Below are 22639 nucleotides of genomic sequence, written 5' to 3'. Positions count from 1 at the left end.
TCTATTTAGAAAAAAACCTCATTTCCATAATTGGCTATGGTGGTGTCTCTAAATATTATGCAAACTACCTTGAATTCTTATAATGCAAGTTGGGTGATAATGAAAAATGAATAGCAGTGGCCCCAAAGACAAGGAATCCTCTGGGTATGATTTTTTCCATTTTATTGTTTTAATTTTTTCCAATATACTTATGGAGCATAGCAAGAGTTAGCATTCATGAAATAGAGAAAGGTGGGGTAGAACCTGTTCTTTTAATAGATCTCTTTATTTTTTACTCCTTTTCTACTTGTTTTTGTTTCTTCTAGGGTAGATGGTGAGAGAAGAGTGAGTATAGGAAAAGTGAAAAATCTTATGTATAACCTGGCTGTAAAAGCCTCCTAATAAAGAAGGCACTGTGCAGCCAGTGTATCCAGGCTGAGCTCTTGTGACCCACCCTCAGCCTCTACCCCTAGAGATACATAGCCTCTTCCTCTCTATCCTGGGTTTCTCTGTTCCTGGCAGAAAATTAGATTATGAGGGGTAGCTCGAGTCTGGTTATCTTTTATGGTTTCCCATTTGCACATAGGAACTGACAGTTTTGCCTTAACAATGGGCGATAAGTAGGCTGTACCCTCTCAGCTCCTTCTGTCTTTGCCACCATCATGGGAAGCTCTAGTCACCTTCATACTTTTCATGTGGGAGGCAAATATCCATCTTCCTGTTCTGAAATATTCCCACATGCCAGGGGTCATATATCAGTTGTCCTAGAATTCCAGTCTTGGTGGTCATAACCTTGGTGGTCTGGGTTTTATGGTTCAGCAAAACCCCACTCCCAGAAGTGAGATGTTCGTCTCCCCTTTCCTAAGGTTCTTTCAGTCTTTTAAGAGTGGTTCTTTAGCGATTCTTCTACTGGGGGAAGAAAAGAAAGCCAATGTGCTTTCTACTTTTATGAATCCCCTTGCCAAATATTCTCCATTCCTTCATCTTCTGCCCCTTACAGTTTCTTCTCAAAATAGTAGCCAGAATAATCCTTTGAAGAACTCAAGTTAGATTAGGTCACTTCATTGCTAAGAATTCTCCAATATTTTCTCAACTCATTCAGAAACAAATGAAAGGTTTTTATCTTGGCCCATATGTCCCCTTTCATCTGTCCCTCACTATTTCTCTGAACTCATTTCTGCTATTCCTTTTCTTTAGCTTATTTTGCTCCTTGCTTTTCCTTGAACACACCAGTCTAGCTCCCTTCTACAGAAATGTTCTTCCTCCAAGCATCCATTTGGCTATCTGCTTCTTCTACTACTTGGATGTCATCTTCCCATAGAGACCTTTGCTGACCACCTCTTCTGAAACAGCCCTCCCCTTCTTCTGGCATCTCAACCATGCTGACAGTGAATATCCTGGTGGGATTGGGTTTTTTTGTTTTTTTTTAGATCCAAAGCCATTATTTATTTACTTTAATCTAAAGTTGTTATGTAAATTTTTTCACTCTATTGATTTTAGTGTATCCATTTAGCCCATATGTTCTTGAAAAGGCAGAATCATGACCCTTTTTATTAGTTCTACAGAAAATAGGTACTGAATAAATGTTTTTTTGAGGTTTGGAGAAAAATCCAGATAGACTGAATAGTTTTTGAAGCTCTCTAAAAGCTCACTCCAGGACATGTAAGTTACTGATTTATACAGTTTGGTTATTGAAAGTTACGATGAATTTTTAGTGAGCTTCCTATTCTGTGGTTTCTACTCTAACCCTTTCTTAATAACACTGTCACACCACAGTTTCTAAAGGACTGCTTTATTCACCTTCCTCCTTTGCTTAAAACCTTCAGAATCATGTGCATGTGGTTGTATGTGTGCATATGTATGCATGCATGTACATGTTAAGCAAAACCTTGCTTGCTTCCCCCCTCTTCCCTTCTACATCTCTCTCTCCCTCCCATCCTCTCTGCCATGCCACCTTCCTTCCTTCCTTCCTTCCTTCCTTCCTTCCTTCCTTCCTTCCTTTCATTACTGTTATTTAGTAAGCACCATTATATATTATATTTTTGGTATTTTACCTACAAAATGTCCCTATAACCCTTACAACACATTGCAAGGATCTATTTTATTCTCATTTTACAGATGGACAAAATGGGGCTTATACTGGTTAAGAAGTCTCTCCCAGTTTACCTAGCTAGTAAGTAATAGAATTGCAACTAGAAGCCAAATCTGTCTATTTTAAAGCTGCTGCATCAATGTTTCCTCAATCAGAGGAAATATAAAAAATACTTTTGTTTGTGTTTTATTTTTTTACACTTTTTTATTGAGGTTTGATATAGCTACACAAATATTAAGTGTTCAGTTCAATGAATTTGTATATATATGTTCATCCAGGTAACTATCACTTGAATCAAGATATACGTTTTCAGTCCCTTTTTAAAGATAAGAAAAATTTTCACAGATGGTCAGTGATGATTTAAATTATTTTTATTTTATTTTTTTAAGAATGATTTTTTTAGATGTTTATTTATTTTTGAGAGAGAGAGAGAGAGAGAGACAGAGTGTGAGTGGACAAGGGGCAGAGAGAGAGGGAGACAGAATTGGAAGCAGTCTCCAGGCTCTGAGCTGTCAGCACAGAGCGCAATGTGGGGCTCGAACTCACGAACTGTGAGATCATGACCTTAGCCGAAGTTGGACACTCAACTGACTGAGCCACTCAGACACCCTAAATTATTTGTATTAAAATAAAAAAAGTTATATATAATCCATTTGTGTTTGTAGTTTTTGCATAAGAATAAAAACAAATTTTATAAATTTAATATGAATGAAACTGAAAATGTAGCAAAATTTCAATTAGCATAAATTTAATGAGACAGATAATGTGGTTTGCTAAAACCACATCTCTGCTCAACATGTGAATATAGTGTTGATCTTAGAGATAGGTCTTTTGTTTTTGTTATGCTTGTGTCATTGTGTGGTATCATTTTTTTCCCATTTAAATTGCTTCAGAACCTTTACTCATACATTACTCTGTGACACCATTAAGACCTTGTTTGGTGTGAATACATCATTTATGTATCGAGTCAACTTCTATTTTTTTCTCATGAACCCTCAATAATTAGAGTAATTAGCACCAATATAACCACATACATACACAGGTATGGGCGCTGAAAACTTTTGTCGATACTTAGTATTGAGGTGGCCACATGGATAAATCTACATCAACTGTAAATATTTGCTTAGATAAGCAAATAAATGAAAAACAAAATTTAAAATTTTTTTGTAGAAAGCTTGTGGAGATAACTTCTTGTAATTGTGAAAGTGTGAAAAGCCATGGATCACAGTGACCATATCATTTTGGAATTTGTGAAACCAAAGAAAGGGAATTAGGCAATGTCAGTAATACTAAGTCATGCTCAGTAATGATAGCTTTGCTTATTGAACAGTTACAATATACAAGGCACTGTACTAAGTGTTTTACATTGTCTCTAATCCTCACAGAAACAATTATCCCAGTTTTAACATGAAGAGACTGTGGCTTAGAAAGATTAAGTAATATGCCCAGTATCACAGATAATTAGTAGAGCCAGATTTTATCTCAGGCAGTCTGCATTTAGAATTATGCCTCTAAGAATGTAGATTTCAAAGACTTTTTAGAAAACATAAGCAGACTACCTTAACCAGTGAACTTGAAAGAAATGTCTCAGTAATGACAACAGGCCTTCACATGATATGTTGACTTTACAATTTGAGATTACTCCAGTGATGGAGGAAAGAGAGGCACCAAATAAACCTATGTGGTACACAAGAATTGAGTGATATGGAGGAAGAGTGCCAGTGGTGTTTGTACTTATTTTTCTACTTGCACTTTATGATCTTTAAAGAAAAAATGTAGGAGATTAAAATTTCAAATTTCAAAGGGATACCTTATCATTTAGGATTAGGTTTGGCTGCTAGGAACTTAAAGTTATAGTATCTTAAATAGGATAGAAATTTCTTTTTCTTGTTAAACCGTGAAGGTGGATAATCCAGAATTTGTATAGTGTCTGTATTTCATAAAGTTCTTATGACCCAGCCTTCTTTATGGTTCTTTTACATATAGACACCATTCTGAAGGTCACCTCATGTTCCAATATGACTTCTCTAGTTCCAGCTATCACATGTACGTTCCACCTACCAGGAAGGAGAAAGGGAAGAAGCACATATCTGTACTCTAGAAAGATACTCTTAAATTGCACATACTAGCTCCTCTTACTTCCCTTGGTCAAAATTAGTCAGATGGCCACACCTAGCTATATTGAAGGCTGGGAAATAGAGATGTTAGATAACTGTGTTTCTACCTAGAATTTTGGAGTTCTATTAGTAAATTAAAAAGAGATAGACACATATTGTGGGGCATCTAGCAAATTGTGCCACATAGGTATAACCAAATTCAAATAGAAGAGTAACAGAAACCTGTAATAATAGTGTCATAAAGGATAAAATCCTAGAATAATCTGAAGCATCTAAAAGATTTGGCTTTTGATTATTTAAAATTTTTTGTTTATTTTTAGAAAAGTAGAAAAACAGGTGATAGTTCTCACTTGGGGAAAATTATAACATTAATAGGTGATGGAAAAATAGTAGAATGAGTCCTCTATTTTTTTCACCTCTTCTATCAAAACTTATTATTAAATTGGCAGAACACGTTGACGAGAAATTGAAGGCTCAAATAATATAGCACCTTGATTGTTGCCCTCATTATTGTTTTCCTGCATTATCTCAGCAACCTCCTTTAAAAAGTTCTTGTAGGGGTGCCTGGGTGGCACAGTCGGTTAAGCGTCCGACTTCAGCCAGGTCACGATCTCACGGTGCGTGAGTTCGAGCCCCGCGTCAGGCTCTGGGCTGATGGCTCGGAGCCTGGAGCCTGTTTCCGATTCTGTGTCTCCCTCTCTCTCTGCCCCTCCCCCGTTCATGCTCTGTCTCTGTCTGTCCCATAAATAAATAAAAACGTTGAAAAAATAAAAAATAAAAAGTTCTTGTTGTTTCTTGGCATACATTTCCTTCCCTCACCTTCCAATCAAGTAAAGAAGACCACTTCTTTACTCCCAAAAATTATTTCTGTAAAAATAAATCCTGTCATTCCCCTACTTAAAAACATTTTTTTTTTTTGGTTCTATATACTTTATAGAATTACACCTAAACTTATCATGGTACATAAAGCCCATCATGGTATGTTGTGAACTTTCATCTCATCTGTCTATTCCTTTCATGGTTTTTGAAAGTTTTCAAAAATTTTGCTAACCTTTTTAGTATTTCCTGAATTTTGGATCTACTAATCCTTTTGTGCAAATGCTCCTCTGTTTTGGGGAAATTCATGGACAGTTTTAAGACCTAACTCACATGTCTCCACCTTTTTAAAGCCATGCAAAGGTAGATAGCTTTTCCTTTGTATCCACATGGCATTCTGCACATATTTCTATTGCAGCACTTGTCATATTGTAAGTAAATGTGTATTTATTTACATGTATTTCTTCTCTGCTAAACTCTAAGCTTCTCAGGAGAAACAATTGTAAACATATTGCTCAGCACTCAGTGAATGTTCAGAATGGTTATTGACTGACGAGAGTATGCAGATGGTTTACATTAATTCAAGTCCTCAGGGTCAAATGAAATACATGCTAGAGTAATTGTGATTTAGGAACTATTGCCAGGTATCTTGGAGGAATTTTGGGTAGTGTAAGTATCAAAGGACTAGAGATAGGCAATATTCCAGTTTTCATAATGGGTGTAAAAGTATGCTAGAAGTCATAGACTCACAAGCTTTAGGCCATAAAGCACATTATCAGATAGATGACTTGTGAGTATTTTAGAGGAAATACTGAAAAGTACATTTCTATTGTTATATTTTAACCCTGCCTACCTTTATAAAGTATTAAGAGGCAGGTGTTGATTCCTAGGCACCTGTAAATGTTTGCTTAGGACAAGTAAAATTGTGTGAAACTCTTTTCCTGTTTTTTTTTTTTTTTTTTCAAACTTACTGAATCGTGGCTATATATTCTGTAAGGCATTCTGTACATATTTGATGTCCCTCATGTACTCTCTATTGAGGTTTTATGTGGATCAGATGATGCATATTGTGTATTGAAAACCACAAGGTTTTCTGTATTTTCTGTATTCAGGGTTTCCCTACTTTCAGTCATTTTTTTAACACTTTAATATTTTTTTTGCCATATTCACGCAGCATTTCTACTTTTAACATTTATTTATTTTTGAGACAGAGAGAGAGCATGAACAGGGGAGGGTCAGAGAAAGAGGGAGACACAGAATCTGAAATAGGCTCCAGGCTCTGAGCTGTCAGCACAGAGCCCGACGTGGGGCTCGAACCCACAGACCGTGAGACCATGACCTGAGCTGAAGTCAGACACTTAACCAACTGAGCCACCCAGGCACCCCTCATTTCTACTTTTATATACCTAAAATTTTTCTTTAAATCAACTTGTTGCTTAAAACTTAAACTTAGCCTTATTCTAAAAGAAAATATCTATTATGTACCAGTGATAACTTTTCTAATATACCCTATAATACATACATAACAGTGAACAAAAAAAATGATGGCCCTGTGTCATCTTGAATGCAACCATTATGTAATTTTATCACATTTTATGCTGCAATCACTAAGTGAAATATGGGAGGTATTTAGGGCTAATTCGAAGTACCACTGAGTGATTTTTTTGTCCATTGCATCATGGCATGGTGCACAATGGCAGTTGATTAATGGATTGATATCAAGTTGGAGGGGTTGTTTTGAGTGACAAATTACAAGGCTATGACCTTTGTTCTAACCTGATTCACAATTTTATTAGTGACCTGAAGACATAGGGGTGAATGGGTTCAGTTGGAAATCGCTTCCAGGGGTAATTAATTTACTGGATGATAGAAAAGGTTAAAAATTTTTGGCAGGTTTGGATTATAGGCAAATAATAGTAGCATGGTAGGAATTAATGTGGAGAATACACAATTAGATTAAGACAGATCAGTGTTCACATATAGAAAGGAGATGATCTGGCAAAATTACTTTGGCATTTTATTTATTTATTTTTTTTTAATTTTAATTTTAATTTTAATTTTTTTTTTTTTTATTTTTGGGACAGAGAGAGACAGAGCATGAACGGGGGAGGGGCAGAGAGAGAGGGAGACACAGAATCGGAAACAGGCTCCAGGCTCTGAGCCATCAGCCCAGAGTCCGACGCGGGGCTCAAACTCACGGACCGTGAGATCGTGACCCGGCTGAAGTCGGACGCTTAACCGACTGCGCCACCCAGGCGCCCCATTACTTTGGCATTTTAATTGGCTCTAAACTCATTAGGAGCAGAAAAGTGTCTATAAATGCCCTAGAAAGTAAATGCAAACCTAGATTTCAGTCATGAAAGTAATGACTTTAAAATCAAGTGTCCAAATTCAGAGAGTTAAGCATTTTACAGCTGATCAATCTATATCTGGAATATTGTTAATTCCAAGATATTATCCAGAAAAATTCTACAGCTGGAGACCTTATCATATGAGAGAGAGAGTTGAAGGAACTGGGCATGGTAAGCCTGAAGAAGAAAATTTTAAGTTGGGGCATGAGAATTGTTTTCAAATGCAGTATTGGAAAAGCTTTTAACATAGAAGAAAAATTTTATTTATTCTGCATCGCCTTAGTAAGTCGATTTGACTTCAGCTCAATAAAAATTAAAATAATTGAACAGTCAGGGATGTTTCCTCAAGGGAAGGAGCAAGCTGCCAGGATTGCCATATGGTCATATTTGGGGGGTGTGTATGATGTGTCTAAATTGGCAGAGAGGTGATCTTTTAACTTTATATGATTTTAATTTTTACGATGATCACGTCATCAGAAAAAAAGATAATTCCCTTTGAAAAGTGAAATTTAAAACTATGTGAGAAGGGGAGTGGTTGGAGGAGACTTGTACTTTTGTCACTCAATACTTCTGTATTTAAGTACTTTTTGACTGCCTCCTTAACCTCCCTGAGCCCGAAGACCCTCTTCTAGACAGTGGGAATAATAGCACTTTTCATGCTCGATAGTTGTGAAGATTTAATTAATGCTATGAATGAAAATTCCTGACACAGTAGGACTTAAGTGTATGTAGTTTTCTTTTTCTTTTCTTTGGTCTTGATTTTACTGTTGGAAAGGACAGCCAAAAACTAGTGGGAAGCTGGAAACTTAGTCCTAATTTTGGACCTTAAACAGGTAGTCCTAACTTGTGATTTGGAAGTCATGTGGTATGGGAAAAGTAATACAGAAGAAAGAGAATATATGTGTGTGTGTGTGTGTGTCTGTATGTGTATGTATTTAGTCACTTCTGGGAGCCCTTGTAATGTCATAGTACAGTCTTCACAGATGAGACCTATATTCATTATTTTCTTGCTTGTCTTAATGGCCAATCACTGAGCAATAAATCTGTGGGCCACATGGCCTATTCAGTTTAGCTGCAATATGGATGAAATTATGAAATCATCCATTTCACATCCCTGTTAATTGAGCTTTTATAGTAATCAAATTAGGTAGTTGTTTAATGATCCAATTAACTGTTCTACAAATTGACGCTTAGATTACTTCGTAGAGCTCTTACCTAAGCTAAGTACATATACTTGAAAGTTTAAGCTAGCTTATTACAATGATACTCTCAGCTTTGACTAACTTTGAGGGAAAAAAAGTAAATGAAAGGAGACCTCAGGCAAACAAATCATCATTCAATCCAGGCCAAGAAAAAAAAAGTCTTGGCAATTCATTAGACATCACGTCTTCATTTTTAGATTCTGTATTTAAGAAGTTAATACCATTTTTTCAAAAGATTATTCTCCTACCTCGATATACTGCCACCAGGTAACAATAGCTGCTACTGTTGTTAGTTCCAATCTTTCCAAAATGAAAGATTTAAGTTCTAGAACCATTCTCAAGGATTTCTAAGCAGTAGTGTTCTTCTTGTATCTCTATGATTTAGTTTTCTGTGTATTTTTCTTTTATCTAAAAAATAAGCTCTGCTTTTGTCAAGCTTAAACAATGTTAAACCACCACTATTTTAAGGATGATAACTTAGATCTATGTGTCTGTTTTTGTGCCAATAGTACACTTACTTGATGATTACAGCTTTATAATACAGCTTGAAGTCCAGAATTGTGATGCTTCCAGCTTTGGTTTTCTTTTTCAACATTACTGTGACTATTAGGGATCTTTTATGCTTCCATACAAATTTTAGGATTGTTTGTTCTAGCTTTGTGAAGAATGATGGTGGTATTTTGATAGGGATTACATTAAATGTATAGATTGCTTTGGGTAGTATAGATATTTTAACAATATTTGTTCTTCCAATCCATGAGTATGGAATGTTTTTCCATTTCTTTGTGTCTTCTTCAGTTTCTTTCATAAGTTTTCTATAGTTTTCAGCATATTAGGTATTTACCCAAAGGATATAAAAAATGCTAATTTGAAGAGGCACATGCACCCCAATGTTTATAGCAGCACTATCAATAATAGCCATATTATGGAAAGAGCCCATATGTCTATAGACTGATGAATGGATAAAGAAGATATATACAATGGAATACTACTTGACATTCAAAAAGAATGAAATCTTGCCATTTGCAATAATGTGGATATAACTAGAGTGTATTATGCTAAGCAAAACAATTCAGTCAGAGAAAGACAAATACCGTATGATTTCACTCATGTATGGAACTTAAGAAACAAAACAGATGAACATAGGAGAAGGAAGGAAAAATGAAAAGGGAGTGGGAGGCAAACCATAAGAGACTCTTAAATACAGAGAACAAATTGATGGGAGGTAAGTGGGGGGATGGGCTAAATAGGTGATGGGCATTAAAATGGGCCCTTGTTGGGATGAGCACTGGGTGTTAAATGTGAGAGATGAATCACTGGGTCCTGGTCCTGAAACCAATAGTACAATGTATGTTAACTAACTTGATTTTTAAATAAATAAATTTTAAAAGAAGATGATATCTTAGAAAAAAAAAAGTATAGAGGTAAATGTTTAAGGTACAATCCATTACCTTTTCCAGTAATCCTTCACTATTCTTCCATTAGCCCACAAACTTTTTAGCTTGAAATGAGAGCACTTGCGGTCATGTTCCCTCTTTGGAATATCTTGGTCTCAGTGTCTGGTTTTTCTCAGCAGATAATGAAGAACTGCTTCAAGAACAGGCAACCCATTGGTCCTTTCTCTTTTCCCTTCCCCAAGACTATTACATTGATCACAGAAAAGGTTTAGTTTGCCTTTATAGTTTTGCTAGTTTGTAACCCCCTTCTTATTTTTCTTTAATGCATGCTAATAGCCAATTATAAACTAAATTCCTTTCTCAAAAATCAGCAATTGAGTTAAAAAAAAGCAACCCTTGGAGGTTATACTGGCCTTCCTCTGTAGATTTTTAGTTTAAATCTTTAGTTTAAATCTTAATATATAGTTTCTTTGCAATTTCCAGAAAACGTATTTGTATTACCAAAGATGGATTATAGTAATTACCACTAATTTCCGTAATCAAAATGGATATAATTTTCTTGGGAATGATGACTTTAATTTTTAAAATTCACTTGCCAGCATCAGTAATCTTCACACTGGTGAGGGTAGAGTTAGGGGAGAGAAAGAGGATAAAATAATGGAGATTGTTGTGGTCCCAGTTTGTATTTTCTTCTACAGTTACTAATTGTTTGACAGTTACAAAAGGTTTTAGAATATGAACTCTGCAACTGTATTTTTAAGGTATTCATTAAAACCAGTTATGCAAGTCTCCTGGTGCTTGCTCTGTTGCTCAGGCACCTAAATGACCTCAATCTCCTGTGTCATGCTATTTTTGAGCAAGGAGAAATTGCTTGAGGCCAGACTTTACAAAAATGGAGAGGAAATTGTATGTATAGGAAAAAAGTCCCTATGTGTTTAACTGACCACTTCACCAGTTACAAGAAAGATTCTTCTAACTCAGTAGCTTTAGCTGTCAAAGAAGAAATAAGAAGTACAGAATAAGTCTTAGGCTAAAATAAGAAAAAATACATCTTATGCATAAAATACATTTATGTGCAAAATGGATAGTGCTTGCACAGTTTTTACATAATTTTTAAGAGATATTTAAGGGAGGCAAAAGATCAGATTAGCAAATTTTTCTTCTAGAGATCAACAGGAGAAACTTTTAAATAACACTACATACAGCTTTCATCTTCAGAAAGTAAAATTCTTTCTAATGTCCAGTGGGAAGAAAATGATTTCCAAATTATTTCTCTAGAATGTGGTAAAAATATATTTTGAATAGACATTAAATAAAGGATTCCTAGTTCCAATCAAAACAAAAGAGGTATGGAATCAACATGACATGGTGGAAAGAACAATGAAAAGGGGAGGAGAAAATGTAGATTCTAGTCTAGGTTCGTCACTTTAATAGCTGTGTGGCCTTGGGGAGCCTTAATTCATAAGCTACTATTTCTTCACTGGCAATGGAGGAATAAGAATGTATGGCCCACCTTCCTCACAGGGTTTTCTGATGAACATCACTTAGGAATACTGAGAAATGATCTGCCATAACAGCCACCATCAACCCCACTTGTTCCAGGAATTGCCCCAAAGAGAAGCAGAGGATTTTCCCTTCCTCTTTTTGAAATGTCTCTAAACTTCTGCTAGCCTTTTTATAGTCAGCCAAAGACTGTCAGTTTATCTGAAGACCAATTGGAAAGTCTTCTTCTACTTCCAGAATCCCCACCTTTATGGAACACTTGCCAATCAGAGATTGTCTCAGTATTTCCTGCATAATACTTAGTCTCCTTACTAAAACTTTTGAAACTCTGTTGAAACAAAAGATGGGTTTCCTTGCTACAAATCTTTATACCTTTGTTAATATTGTCTTGGACTTAATTTTTCATTGATAACATTTATGTGTTAGCATTTATAATGAATGTTAAATAAATATAAGACTGCTGCTTCAGAATTTTAAATTTGTTGAAGGAGATAGTAAAACCTAAAACTAAAAATTTCAGGAATCAAACTTAAAGTTCATTTGGGAAAGCATACTCTAAGGAGATATCTGTTTTCATGCTTCACAATCTAGGCCTCTCAAATTTGATAATAATCACTAATTTATAAGGGCTTTATGCATACCATTTTGGTGCCAGTTTAGTGTATCTCTCGAGGCTGACTGGCTTTGATCCCTGGCTTTACCACTTATTAGCTATATGATCTGGGGCAAGTTACTCAGTGAATGCTAACATTTATGGAGCACTTACTATAGGTCAGGCACAAACATCTTATGTGAATTATGGATTATTTTACTAAATCCTCAATGAGATTAATATTATTCCCATTTTAGAAATTCTAGAAAGGTCAAGTAATTTTCCCAAGATTACACACGTAACAGTTAACACATAAACAAAACAAGAGTTGTTAATAGCATATAGGTCAATGTGTTGAAATGATTATATGAGACAAAGCTTGTAATGTGTCTAACTAACCAACACATAGGAAGTATTCAGTAAATATTCCATTGTTCTTATCGATGTTACTAGGTGAGCATAATTAACTACATTGTTAAGATAGGAAACTTCAATTGATCTTAAAAAACCAAACCAAACCAAACCAAACATAATACTAGAAAGAGTGAATTGACACATTGGTACTCTAAAATAGAGACCATTAGATTAGCCAGATAAAAATTTCATAAGCTTTTTTTTGGATGGAGAAATAAAATACTCTTTACTTGAATCCTTGCAATTGACACAGGAGAATGTCGAGAATGTCTCTAGTGGGAGACATGTAGGGGCAGTTGTGAAACAAAGGCAATAACTAGAAGAATTATAATGGTACACTGTTGAGGGGTTGAGTTTGTGGAGCGGCATACCCACCTATGACTCATTGCTGTTCTAGATTTACTTCATTAGAGGTCAATATTTAAAACTATGAGATATGGGGAGCCTTATATCATGATTCAATATTTGAAATGCTAGTGATTTATAGATTATTTAAGTTGTTTGAAGGATTGGGAAAATAGTAGTGGCCTCTAGATTATAGTCTACTGTAGCAGGGCCTTGTTACATAGATTAATAGAATCATCTCAAGTAAGTTTGGCTAGTCAGTGAGGTAATATAGAAAGATCTGGGTACCTCAAAAAACTAAAAATAGAACTACCCTACCACCCAGCAATTGCACTACTAGGCATTTATCCACAGGATACAGGTGTGCTGTTTCTTTCTTTTTTTTTTTTTTTTGTAAGTTTATCCTTACACATATTCTGAAATATTTTTTTTTTTATATATGAAATTCATTGTCAAATTGGTTTCCATACAACACCCAGTGCTCATCCCAAAAGGTGCCCTCCTCAGTACCCATCACCCACCCTCTCCTCCCTCCCACCCCCCTTCAACCCTTAGTTTGTTCTCAGTTCTCAACAGTCTCTTATGCTTTGGCTGTCTCCCACTCTAACCTCTTTTTTTTTTTTTTTCCTTCCCCTCCCCCATGGGTTCCTGTTAAGTTTCTCAGGATCCACATAAGAGTGAAACCATATGGTATCTGTCTTTCTCTGTATGGCTTATTTCACTTAGCATCACACTCTCCAGTTCCATCCACGTTGCTACAAAAGGCCATATTTCATTTTTTCTCATTGCCACGTAGTATTCCATTGTGTATATAAACCACAATTTCTTTATCCATTCATCAGTTGATGGACATTTAGGCTCTTTCCATAATTTGGCTATTGTTGAGAGTGCTGCTATGAACATTGGGGTACAAGTGCCCCTATGCATCAGTCCTCCTGTGTCCCTTGGATAAATTCCTAACAGTGCTATTGCTGGGTCATAGGGTAGGTCTATTTTTAATTTTCTGAGGAACCTCCACACTGCTTTCCAGAGCGGCTGCACCAATTTGCATTCCCACCAACAGTGCAAGAGGGTTCCCTTTTCTCCACATCCTCTCCAGCATCTAGTCTCCTGATTTGTTCATTTTGGCCACTCTGACTGGCGTGAGGTGATACCTGAGTGTGGTTTTGATTTGTATTTCCCTGATAAGGAGCGACGCTGAACATCTTTTCATGTGCCTGTTGGCCATCCGGATGTCTTCTTTAGAGAAGTGTCTATTCATGTTTTCTGCCCATTTCTTCACTGGGTTATTTGCTTTTCGGGTGTGGAGTTTGGTGAGCTCTTTATAGATTTTGGATACTAGCCCTTTGTCCGATATGTCATTTGCAAATATCTTTTCCCATTCCGTTGGTTGCCTTTTAGTTTTGTTGGTTGTTTCCTTTGCTGTGCAGAAGCTTTTGATCTTCATAAGGTCCCAGTAATTCACTTTTGCTTTTAATTCCCTTGCCTTTGGGGATGTGTCGAGTAAGAGATTGCTATGGCTGAGGTCAGAGAGGTCTTTTCCTGCTTTCTCCTCTAAGGTTTTGATGGTTTCCTGTCTCACATTCAGGTCCTTTATCCATTTTGAGTTTATTTTTGTGAATGGTGTGAGAAAGTGGTCTAGTTTCAACCTTCTGCATGTTGCTGTCCAGTTCTCCCAGCACCATTTGTTAAAGAGACTGTCTTTTTTCCATTGGATGTTCTTTCCTGCTTTGTCAAAGATGAGTTGGCCATACGTTTGTGGGTCTAGTTCTGGGGTTTCTATTCTATTCCATTGGTCTATGTGTCTGTTTTTGTGCCAATACCATGCTGTCTTGATGATGACAGCTTTGTAGTAGAGGCTAAAGTCTGGGATTGTGATGCCTCCTGCTTTGGTCTTCTTCTTCAAAATTACTTTGGCTATTCGGGGCCTTTTGTGGTTCCATATGAATTTTAGGATTGCTTGTTCTAGTTTCGAGAAGAATGCTGGTGCAATTTTGATTGGGATTGCTTTGAATGTGTAGATAGCTTTGGGTAGTATTGACATTTTGACAGTATTTATTCTTCCAATCCATGAGCAGGGAATGTCTTTCCATTTCTTTAAATCTTCTTCAATTACCTTCATAAGCTTTCTATAGTTTTCAGCATACAGATCCTTTACATCTTTGGTTAGATTGATTCCTAGGTATTTTATGCTTCTTGGTGCAATTGTGAATGGGATCAGTTTCTTTATTTGTCTTTCTGTTGCTTCATTGTTAGTGTAAGAATGCAACTGATTTCTGTACATTGATTTTGTATCCTGCAACTTTGCTGAATTCATGTATCAGTTCTAGCAGACTTTTGGTGGAGTCTATCGGATTTTCCACGTATAATATCATGTCATCTGCAAAAAGCGAAAGCTTGACTTCATCTTTGCCAATTTTGATGCCTTTGATTTCCTTTTGCTGTCTGATTGCTGATGCTAGAACTTCCAGCACTATGTTAAACAACAGCGGTGAGAGTGGGCATCCCTGTCGTGTTCCTGATCTCAGGGAAAAAGCTCTCAGTTTTTCCCCGTTGAGGATGATGTTAGCTGTGGGCTTTTCATAAATGGCTTTTATGATCTTTAAGTATGTTCCTTCTATCCCGACTTTCTCAAGGGTTTTTATTAAGAAAGGGTGCTGGATTTTGTCAAAGGCCTTTTCTGCATCGATTGACAGGATCATATGGTTCTTCTCTTTTTTTTTGTTAATGTGATGTATCACGTTGATTGATTTGCGAATGTTGAACCAGCCCTGCATCCCAAGAATGAATCCCACTTGATCATGGTGAATAATTCTTTTTATATGCCGTTGAATTCGATTTGCTAGTATCTTATTGAGAATTTTTGCATCCATATTCATCAGGGATATTGGCCTGTAGTTCTCTTTTTTGACTGGGTCTCTGTCTGGTTTAGGAATCAAAGTAATACTGGCTTCATAGAATGAGTCTGGAAGTTTTCCTTCCCTTTCTATTTCTTGGAATAGCTTGAGAAGGATAGGTATTATCTCTGCTTTAAACGTCTGGTAGAACTCCCCTGGGAAGCCATCTGGTCCTGGACTCTTATTTGTTGGGAGATTTTTGATAACCGATTCAATTTCTTCGCTGGTTATGGGTCTGTTCAAGCTTTCTATTTCCTCCTGATTGAGTTTTGGAAGAGTGTGGGTGTTCAGGAATTTGTCCATTTCTTCCAGGTTGTCCAATTTGTTGGCATATAATTTTTCATAGTATTCCCTGATAATTGTTTGTATCTCTGAGGGATTGGTTGTAATAATTCCATTTTCATTCATGATTTTATCTATTTGGGTCATCTCCCTTTTCTTTTTGAGAAGCCTAGCTAGAGGTTTGTCAATTTTGTTTATCTTTTCAAAAAACCAACTCTTGGTTTCGTTGATCTGCTCTACAGTTTTTTTAGATTCTATATTGTTTATTTCTGCTCTGATCTTTATTATTTCTCTTCTTCTGCTGGGTTTAGGCTGCCTTTGCTGTTCTGCTTCTATTTCCTTTAGGTGTGCTGTTAGATTTTGTATTTGGGATTTTTCTTGTTTCTTGAGATAGGCCTGGATTGCAATGTATTTTCCTCTCAGGACTGCCTTCGCTGCGTCCCAAAGCGTTTGGATTGTTGTATTTTCATTTTCGTTTGTTTCCATATATTTTTTAATTTCTTCTCTAATTGCCTGGTTGACCCACTCATTCGTTAGTAGGGTGTTCTTTAACCTCCACGCTTTTGGAGGTTTTCCAGACTTTTTTCTGTGGTTGATTTCAAGCTTCATAGCATTGTGGTCTGAAAGTATGCATGGTATGATTTCAATTCTTGTAAACTTATGAAGGGCTGTTTGTGACCCAGTATATGATCTATCTTGGAGAATGTTCCATGTGCACTCGAGAAGAAAGTATATTCTGTTGCTTTGGGATGCAGAGTTCTAAATATATCTGTCAAGTCCATCTGATCCAATGTATCATTCAGGGCCCTTGTTTCTTTATTGACCGTGTGTCTAGATGATCTATCCATTTCTGTAAGTGGGGTGTTAAAGTCCCCTGCAATTACCACATTCTTCTCAATAAGGTTGCTTCTGTTTATGAGTAATTGTTTTATATATTTGGGCGCTCCGGTATTCAGCGCATAGACATTTATAATTGTTAGCTCTTCCTGATGGATAGACCCTGTCACTACTATATAATGTCCTTCTTCATCTCTTGTTACAGCCTTTAATTTAAAGTCTAGTTTGTCTGATAGAAGTATGGCTACTCCAGCTTTCTTTTGGCTTCCAGTCGCATGATAAATAGTTCTCCATCCCCTCACTCTCAATCTACAGGTGTCCTCAGGTCTAAAATGAGTCTCTTGTAGACAGCAAATAGATGGGTCTTGTTTTTTTATCCATTCTGATACCCTATGTCTTTTGGTTGGCGCATTTAATCCATTTACATTCAGTGTTATTATAGAAAGATGTGGGTTTAGAGTCATTGTGATGTCTGTATGTTTTATGCTTGTAGTGATGTCTCTGGTACTTTGTCTCACAGGGTCCCCCTTAGGATCTCTTGTAGGGCTGGTTTAGTGGTGACAAATTCCTTCAGTTTTTATTTGTTTGGGAAGACCTTTATCTCTCCTTCTATTCTAAATGACAGACTTGCTGGATAAAGGATTCTCGGCTGCATATTTTTTCTGTCTAGCACACTGAAAATCTCGTGCCAATTCTTTCTGGCCTGCCAAGTTTCAAAAGAGAGATCAGTCACGAGTCTTATAGGTCTCCCTTTATATGTGAGGGCACGTTTACCCCTTGCTGCTTTCAGAATTTTCTCTTTATCCTTGTATTTTGCCAGTTTCATTATGATATGTCATGCAGAAGATCGATTCAAGTTACGTCTGAAGGGAGTTCTCTGTGCCTCTTGGATTTCAATGCCTTTTTCCTTCCCCAGTTCAGGGAAGTTCTCAGCTATTATTTCTTCAAGTACCCCTTCAGCACCTTTCCCTCTCTCTTCCTCCTCTGGGATACCAATTATGCGTATATTATTTCTTTTTAGTGTATCACTTAGTTCTCTAATTTTCCCCTCATACTCCTGGATTTTTTTATCTCTCTTTTTCTCAGCTTCCTCTTTTTCCATAACTTTATCTTCTAGTTCACCTATTCTCTCCTCTGCCTCTTCAATCCGAGCCGTGGTGGTTTCCATTTTGTTATGCATTTCGTTTAAAGCGTTTTTCAGCTCCTCGTGACTGTTCCTTAGTCCCTTGATCTCTGTAGCAAGAGATTCTCTGCTGTCAGCTATACTGTTTTCAAGCCCAGCGATTAATTTTATGACTATTATTCTAAATTCACTTTCTGTTATATTATTTAAATCCTTTTTGATCAGCTCATTAGCTGTTGTTATTTCCTGGAGATTCTTCTGAGGGGAATTCTTCCGCTTGGTCATTTTGGATAGTCCCTGGCGTGGTGAGGACCTGCAGGGCACTTCCCCTGTGCTGTGGTGTATAACTGGAGTTGGTGGGCGGAGCCGCAGTCAGACCTGATGTCTGCCCCCAGCCCACCGCTGGGGCCACAGTCAGACTGGTGTGTGCCTTCTCTTCCCCTCTCCTAGGGGCGGGATTCACTGTGGGGTGGGGTGGCCTGTCTGGGCTACTTGCACACTGCCAGGCTTGTGATGCTGGGGATCTGGCGTCTTAGCTGGGGTGTGTAGGCAAGGTGCACGGGGGCAGGAAGGGCAGGCTTAGGTTGCTTCTCCTTAGGTGATCCACTTCAGGAGGGGCCCTGTGGCAGCAGGAGGGAGTCAGATCCGCTGCCGGAGGTTTGGCTCCGCAGAAGCGCAGAGTTGGGTGTTTGCGCGGAACGAGCAAGTTCCCTGGCAGGAACTGGTGCTCTTTGGGATTTTGGCTGGGGGATGGGCGGGGGAGATGGCGCTGGCGAGCGCCTTTGTTCCCCACCAAACTGAGCTCTGTCGTCCGGGGGCTCAGCAGCTTTCCTTCCCTTTGTCCTCCAGCCTTCCCGCTTTCCGAGCAGAGCTGTTAACTTATGACCTCCCAGCCGCTAAGTCGCGCTTGCTGTGGGAACACAGTCCGTCAGGCCCCGCTTTTTGCAAGCCAGACTCAGGGGCTCTCCTTGGCCGGGGAGCCGCCCCTCCGCCCCGGCTCCCTCCCGCCAGTCCGTGGAGCGCGCACCGCCTCGCCGCCCTTCCTACCCTCTTCTGTGGGCCTCTCGTCTGTGCTTGGCTCCGGCGACTCCGTTCTGCGAATCCTCTGGTGGTTTTCTGGGTTATTTAGGCAGGTGTAGGTGGAATCTAAGTGATCAGCAGGACGCGCGGTGAGCCCAGCGTCCTCCTACGCCGCCATCTTCCCTCTCTCTCCCAGGTGTGCTGTTTCAAAGGGAAGCATGCACCCCCATGTGTATAGCAGCACTATCAACAATAGCCGAAGTATGGAAAGAGCCCAAATGTCCCTCGATGGATGAATGGATAAAGAAGACGTGGTATATATATACAATGGAGTATTACTCAGCAATCAAAAAGAATTAAATCTTGCCATTTGTAACTATGTGGATGGAACTGGAGGGTATTACTCTAAGTGAAATTAGTCAGAGAAAGACAAAAATCATATGACTTCACTCATATGAGGACTTTAAGAGACAAAACAGATGAACATAAGGGAGGGGAAACAAAAATAATATAAAAACAGGGAGGGGGACAAAACAGAAGAGACTCATAAATATGGAGAACAAACTGAGGGTTACTGGGGGGGGTTGTGGGAGGGGGGATGGGCTAAATGGGTAAGGGGCACTAAGGAATCTACTCCTGAAATCATTGTTGCACTATATGCTAACTAATTTGGATGTAAATTAAAAAAAATAAAAAATAAAATAAAAAAAAAAAAAAGAAAGATCTGGGTCACTGCTGGGAATTTAAAACCCCAGTAGAAGTGGTGCTACTTCAGAAGAGTCCTCTGAGGATGTAAACGAAAAAAGCAAGAGGGGGAAAAGGAGGCCAAGAGGGATATCAAAAACACATTGTGCTTAGTTTATCATTTTTCTTGATTTCAGCCCCAGTTTTAACAGTGTTCATAAAAGAACAATGATTCCATTTACCTAATCCCAATTGATTAATTGATATAAACACTTTAAGTGCAAGGCATTGTGAAGGTAATAGGAATTTAAGACCAGGTAGGAGAGGACTAGGGTCATTTCAGGCCAATAAATGAGCTGTTTTGAGCTCATTTATTTAAATTGTACCCTGTAATAGTTGCCTAGACATTTAAACTCTGGTCCTCAGTTACTTCATATGTAAAATGAAAATTTTGAACCATATGATCTCTGGGGAATTTTGCAGCATTAAAATGTTATGATTCTCTTTGGCTTACTTTTAAGGAAAAAGTATGAACCTCTTTGGTTAATAAAGAATCAAGGAAATAAGCTCTTATCTTACAAGGGTACATTCAAATGGATATGTGCATATGTACATACTTAACCACATATATACATGTTTGGCATAGTTTGAGACATAATGTTTGGCATTATGAGGATTATCATGAAAAAATACTAGTAAAACTGGAATGAGTGACATAAGATTGAAGTGATATCCAACTTAAAAAGTATTTCTGTCTTTGCAGCATGAAAGAACATAATAACACAGATGCTTTTACAAGGAGAATCTTCTGGCTAAAGGTTAGGGGGATGTAGCAATTCATGTAAGTAAAGTTCAAATTTTATTTACTCAAAAAGTAATAGCATCCTTTGCTCTATATCCCTGTGCCCTTAAGACTATAACAAATCATCCTTGAGTTTCTTGTCCATAGTTTGAAAATGGCTTTATCCTAAGAATTTTTCATTTTGATAAGTGTTTATCTCAGAAAGATTAAGCCAGGATTCTCTAAACTCACCCTTGGGAAGTATCTTAATTTAGTTTTTCAAATTACTCAACCACTGTCAATGTTATTTTGACAACTTCTTATTCAAGAAGTCTCATGAATTTAAAAGTTTATGTATAGCCAACAGATCTATTCCTCATGAGATATGGGATCTAAGGCAGTGAGACTCCATTCTTTCTTATTAGTGGAAGTGACAAGACTTACTAGAAACTGAAACAATGGGGTCAAGCACTGAATAAAGAAAAAGGAAAAAAGCAAGGCTGGGAGACTCTCAACCCAAACTAAAACATTCATGATGTCCTATAAAGAGATGGTTGTAGTTGGAGTTTCTGAGTAACAGAACACTATTTAAGAGAAACTGCTGATGATCATAAAAAGTTATAAGCAATGACAGGAGAGCCAAGGACAGAGAAGAGAAGATGAATTCTTCTTGTCTTGTGTAAATGGAAGGCCTCAATGCTTTTTAGTGTGATTTGTTTAAGCTGCCTGTGGTTATCAGTGGGATACACAAGAGAGATAGATCAAATTTCAAAGAACAATTTGAAATTTTTTATTATTTCTGCATATCCAGTAATAAAGACAATGAAGAAATAACCAAAAGTTTAAGACATTCACATGCTTATAAAATGTTTTCACTTATTCATTATTCTTACTTTAATAAGCACATAACTTGAGTATCCTTCATATTCTAATCACTGGATGAAATACAAGAAAAAAGAAAAAGGTCCTTGCCCTTAAGGTGTTTAAAATCTATTTGGAAGTAAAATATAATGCTTTTGTTTTGATTAATTCTCCATGTTGCTCTAATAAACTAACTCATATGAAGCTTAAAAATTCAAGTAAAAGTTTTTCCTTTGAAATGCTTGCGAGAAGTTGAGAATAGCATTTCCTTTATGTAAAAACTGGCTAAAAGATAATGCAGCCTATTCTATTAGGCTATTAGAGCCAAATTTATTCATCTTCAATATGCTGTAATTTTATTCAGAACCTATTTTTATTCTGCTATATTCTTCAATCCTAAAATTCACATGGCCCAAGGGAAAAACGTCTTGGAATGTATCATCTGTTCCACTCAGTAGTTAGACTGCTGAAGTTCCAACAGCTGGAACATACTCCTGCTTTGCATCATCTCCCTTTATCCCCATGGAGCCCTTTAGACTTGTTCTTACTTCCCCTGCTGTCCTTGGGGGAAAGCTTTTAGCATCTGGTAGCTGGGACTACACGTAAGTTAGATATAGATGCTTTTCTCTGTTGTTTATGGTCAGTATTTCAGTTTTCTAGTTCAGTCTGAGCATGTAAAGCATGATAGTGGAGGTGTGTATGTTTTTCAGGCAGGTGGGAGTTCTGGCAAAGTGAGGAAGGTGGTATGAGACTAGAAACTATGTAACATTAGCTCCTTTGATAAAGATGCTTAAGCTACTTCCTTGGGAGATGAGAAAATTCTAGGGAAATGTAACAGTTGTCTTAAAAACCCTGAAAGGTTGATATTTGAATTCAAAAAAGATTTTGGTGGCTCTTGGAGTCCTAGTAACTCCTAAGGAGTGGAGGATAGTGGGAGCAACTTTTGGCTCAGCCTCAAAAAAAGAATTTTCCTATCCCTATTGAAGCAGAAGCTCAATGACTACTTGTGGTCTTTTTTTTTTAATTTTTTTTAACATTTATTTATTTTTGAGAAACAGAGAGATAGCATGAGTAGGGGAGGGGTAGACGGAGAGAAAGGAAGATACAGAATTCAAAGTAGGCTCCAGGCTCTGAGCTGTCAACACAGCCTGACACAAGGTTCAAACATGAAACATGAGATCATGACCTGAGCCGAAGTCGGACGCTTAACCGACTGAGCCACCTAGGTACCCCAACTGCTTGTGATCTTGTAGAGGTGAAGTAAATGGGATTAGTCAAGGTGATGGGACCTGGATGGGAGTTAGGATAAGGATGGCAAATTGGTTTAATTCCCCTGCCAACTGTGA

At 37.5% G+C, this 22639-nt stretch overlaps 1 long non-coding RNA gene across 1 annotated transcript in view; it reads left to right on the top strand.

Moving 5' to 3' along the window:
• LOC147577315 (uncharacterized) overlaps positions 1 to 22639 on the top strand; it is a 255066-nt gene that overhangs the window by 121614 nt on the left and 110813 nt on the right. Inside the window, exon 3 of the long non-coding RNA XR_015240142.1 lies at positions 20415 to 20492. This is a non-coding gene — a long non-coding RNA (uncharacterized LOC147577315). The remainder of the gene's footprint in view (positions 1 to 20414; positions 20493 to 22639) is intronic.

Source organism: Puma concolor, chromosome C2, assembly GCF_028749965.1.
Source record: "Puma concolor isolate L17-30 chromosome C2, mPumCon1.1.hap2, whole genome shotgun sequence".
Lineage (NCBI taxonomy): Eukaryota > Metazoa > Chordata > Mammalia > Carnivora > Felidae > Puma > Puma concolor.
This window is presented reverse-complemented; position numbering and strand designations above follow the sequence as displayed.